Here is a 4,987-nt window from a genome sequence, read left to right on the forward strand (position 1 = left end):
TAAAACTGCTTTTGACCTAAAGGGACGCTTTTTGGACGCCATGGACGTTTCTCAGTTTCCAGGCAGAAAGAACAGTAAAAATGCAGGCAGGGCACAGGACAAAATGTATGTGAAATGCTTTGATACAGTAATGTTTTACTATGTGATTTTAGTGAATGTCACTTTTTGTCATTTTCAAATTTCCCGCTGTTCCGTCCCCCGTACGTCCTGACGCTCACAGGGGACGGAACACAGATGACAGATGCATGCATCTGCTGGATTACATTGCCGGGGACACTGCAGGAGGGACATCGCGGGAGCGCAGGACAAGGTAAGTGATCGAGGGATCGCGGAGCAGCACTGCATGGTAAGCCCGAGTGTAGCTCGGGGTTACCTCTTGTGGTACTGAAACTTTACCCCGAGCTACACTCGGGAATACCGCCAGGGAGGTTAATATGAGTCATATGACACTTTACATCCCTATGTAGCGCCTACAAGAGGGTAGAAAGCAATTTATTTTATCCAGAGTGACAGGATATGCTAAAGTTTGGTATCTGTGCGAGCGGAATATAATTCTAAATATTAATCTGCCAGTTGCTAGGATGCTACCTGTACCTATTGAAGGTTATTGACCGTAGTATGAACTTGTAAGGGATTTGGTTCTAACCTTGGTCACCGCCTAACACCCATCCCCAAATGGGGTAATTGGCTATTTGTTCTCAGGAGACACCCCTTTGAGATAATAGAAAAAGACTGACAGCCTGGAGAAAAGGTAGCTCTCCCTTTAACATCAATCAGGAACCATCTTGAGAGCAAAGGCAACCTTTTGTTCGGATGATTGGACTCTGCTCAAACCAAGGACTTTCGCAAGTATTCTGCCTTCTGAAACTTTTTTCTTTTATTTCTCTGTTGTTTTATTACTCTCTTATATATATATATATATATATATATATATATATATGTTACATCTTTTTCTGTAAATATTTTAATTGCACCATTTTGACCTTTTTCGTAATAAATCTTATTTTCTGAAAAGTGTTGAACTGTCTCTAAAGCTTTTAATACAAACTAAAGAGTCCCTGTCTCTGAAGAGTGCTACTGTATGTGATAATCCTCTCAATACATCTGTCTGTGGTGGCAGGGTGTATTACAGACGCGCATATTAACATCATAGTATTGCTAAGATTTGTGAGTTTCCTCCTTATCTGTAAAAAGGTGGTGGTGGCAGTGTGAAGGGTTAATTTCGTAATTAACCTGACCCAGTAACAATCGCTCTCAGGCTGCTGGGACATAGATTGTGGTCCCGCGAGCTGGAAAATCTTTGTGCAGGGTGCAGCTGAGGGTGGCATTGTTATGCAAGTGACAGCGCGGTCTGAGATCGGCTGGTCCTTCGGTCACAAGTTAGTGAGAAGGGCTGGGGTCTGACACCGTGCAACTGTCACAGGGTCTACTGTTGCTGGGGGGTTTATTGTTGCTGGCTGCAAGATATCTATTTTACTGCTTTTCTTGTTACCATTAGCAAATTCCATACAAATTACTTGGCACCAAAAAAATTATACTTGGTTCTGTACTCTTTAAAATGGGCAGTACTGGGAGGGTCCTGGTCCCAATACATCTGAAAAGAATCTAAAATTTGCAAATACTTCCGCTAGCAACCTTGCTGACCTCTTCTCCCTGGCTTCTTCTAGGTGCGGGGTCTTTGGCCATCTTGATTAGCTCAGCATCACACAACTCCCACACATGCACACAGGAATTCATATATTCTAACACCAAGGTATTTTGAGAATGCATATGGACCTGCCCCCCACACACACGCTGGGCTTTTGATTGCTTAGTGAATTAATTTAAAAATACTAACAAACTCATACGAAGCCATTCAAAACTCTGTCCCAGGCTACATCACCAATCTTGCCTCCAAATATCACCCAAACCGTCCTCTTCAATCTTCTCAAGACCTCCTGCTTTCAAGCTCCCTTGTCTCCTCCTCCCATGCTCATCTCCAGGACTTCTCCAGAACCTCCCTCATCCTCTGGAACTCTACCTCAATCTGTCCAGCTGTCTCCTACTCTGGCTGCCTTTAGACCATCCCTGAAAACATATCTCTTCAGGGAAGCCCATCATGCCTCCAACTAACTGAACTTTTATCACTCATCAGCCCACCACATTTATATCCTTTTGTACCACTTTCCCACCCTTTTAGATTGTAAGCTTTTATGAACAGGGCCCTCTTAACCCTGTTGTATTTTATCTGTATGGTCCCACTTTATATTGTAAAGCGCTGCACAAACTGTTGGCCCGCCCCCTCACTCTCATAATTGGCTGACTGGCTGTGATTGACAGCAGCAGGAGCCAATGGCTCCCGCTTGCTGTCTCAGCCAATGAGGAGAAAGAGACCCGGGGCTGTCATTCACATTGCTGGATGGTGATGAGGCTCAGGTAAGTATTGAAGGGGCTAGGGGAGCTGCTGCACACACGAGCTTTTTTTTACCTTCATGCATAGAATGCATGAAGGTAAAAACCTTCAGCCTTTACAGCCACTGTAAGTTTGTTTTATTGCAGAAGAGACATGACATATCTCTCCTGTAATAAAGATCCCATTTGCTCACAATTTTTTAAATCACTTTAATTTTGCTTTCATTTTTCAAAAAATATGATTGGGTTAATGGCTAATCCAAATGTTTTAGAAAAAAATAACCATTTCAGTTTCTGTGGATTCTGGCCAATCCAGTTATAATGCGTCTTAGATCAATTTATCTGTCCAAGATTTGGGGAGTGGGTTTGATATTCCTGGAGAGCAACCATCTGTCTATATCATACAGAAAATGTCACAAATCCTTACAATTGTCACTTTACCCAATTTATAAAATGCCTGGGATGCTCTTTCAAACAACTTGATTAGGTGTACCTTATGCAGGGGCGGACTGACCATTTGAGCATTCGGGCACTGCCTGGGGGCCCAGGGTCAGTAGGGGTCAGTAATTATATTTAAATCTAATTTCTATTAATTTCCTGGACCCCAGTCTTCATTAAGGAATCCATGGCAACTGATTGGAAGGATTGTAGTTGTTTGTGAAGGGACATCACTTCCTGGACGCAAGAAAAGATGCGTGAGCACTTCAATTCAACTTCCCTAACCACATGAGATGTCATTAGATGTGATGAGATGAGCTTTCTCCAGTGTCTGAGATGGGTTATTCACATTGCATCATTTTCATAGTGAATTATGTTCTGTAGATAAGGAGATGGGACAGATTCATTTTTTTGGGGGGGCAGTCTAGAGTTGGGCTTAAAAACCGCAATCATAGCTGTATTTTGCTTCCGAAATGCCTCCCAATTCCACCACCTAAGGCAAGTCATCCACAGAAGCCTACTTTTAGAAGTTCTGAAGCTTGCCCACCCCTTCCCACCTTCCTACTAGCCAATGAGGCAGCCCATTGTACAAATATATGAGATCAGAAGGGAGCAGACTAGCTCAACACTACCAAAATGTGTTGGAGCTTTGGCTAAACAGCCTGGCCCAATTTCAGTGATGGCACTAAGGCAGCCATTATCAACCAGAGGTCCTCCAGAGGTTCTAGCAGTTCCTTGTGCCCTAGCTCATCACCGATCTTGTCTCTAAATATCACCCAAACTGTACTCTACGCTCCTCGCAAGACCTCCTTCTCTCTAGCTCCCATGCTCGTCTCCAGGACTTCCCCCATCCTCTGGAACCTTCTACCCCAATTTATCAGACTATCGCCTACTCTGCTCACTTTTAGGTGATTTCTGAAAACCTCTCTCATCAGGGAAGACTATCCTGCCCTCAGTTAATACTGGAATCCTACTCTTCCAACCACTCCATCCCCCACAGTTACTACCTTTTGTACAACTAACCCCTCCCTCCTAGATTGTAAGCTCCAAGGAGCAGGGCCATCAAATCCCTCTTGTATTGAACTGTATTGTCTCCCGCTATAATGTAAAGCGCTGAGCAACTGTTGGGCGCTATATAAATCTTGTATAATAAATAATAATAATAGCTAAATGACCTCCCATCTATTGATAGTTCTGGGTCCAATGCCACTTGCTTAAAAAGATCATTGGTGTCATGCATCTCTTTCTGCTGTCTGTAAGGGTGGCATTCTGACTGCCACTGTAAAGGGGGCTTTCTTCATACTGACAACCAATGTAAGGTGGCACACTTCCTGCTGACCACCAATACAAGGGGCATTCAACCACTGAACACGAACAAAAGGGGCAATCTTTCAATTGCCTTAAGTTTAATTCTAACAGGGGTTCCCTAACACCTGAAAATTATTTTAAAGGTAGAAAGGTTGAGAAAGGCTGGTCCAAAGGTTCTGCAGGAATAAGGGTGGGAATATTGAAGGAAGAGAAGAAGGAAAAAGGAATTTGCTGTCCAATATGCTTAGCATTACTTCCCACCTGTGATCAGCTATGGTTTTTACACATATTGGTTTAACTGCCATTTGTCAGTCTAACTGTATTGAGAAATATGTGTACATTCTCGAGAAACTGATACCACCTAGTAGTCAGAAAAGTCTTTCGGGCGCTTGCCATGAAACAAGACTCCACAACGAACTCTGTATACAAAGTGATGTCTTTATTCAGTATTAGAAAAATACACATTCTTATATGAGTGGCCATGTTAATTTCAGTGCATGTAACATGCGTATTAGGCGAGTACTGAACAGTGTTCTTTAATTAGTTCTTTAACAAAACTAATTGCACATAGACAATCATAAGATGCCCCATAATATACAGTATCTCACAGAAGTGAGTACACCACTTTTTTTTAATATTTTATTATAGCTTTTCATGTGACAAAACTGAAGAAATGACACTTTGCTACAATGTAAAGTAGTGAGTGTACAGCTTGTATAACAGTGTAAATCTCCCCTCAAAAGAACTCAACACACAGCCATTAATGTTTAAACCGCTGACAACAAACGTTAGTACACCCCAAAGTGAAAATGTTAAAATTGGGCCCAATTAGCCATTTTCCCTCCCCGGT

Source organism: Staurois parvus, unplaced genomic scaffold, assembly GCF_062004578.1.
Source record: "Staurois parvus isolate SC_StPar_1 unplaced genomic scaffold, SC_StPar_1.0 ptg000209l, whole genome shotgun sequence".
Taxonomy (NCBI): domain Eukaryota; kingdom Metazoa; phylum Chordata; class Amphibia; order Anura; family Ranidae; genus Staurois; species Staurois parvus.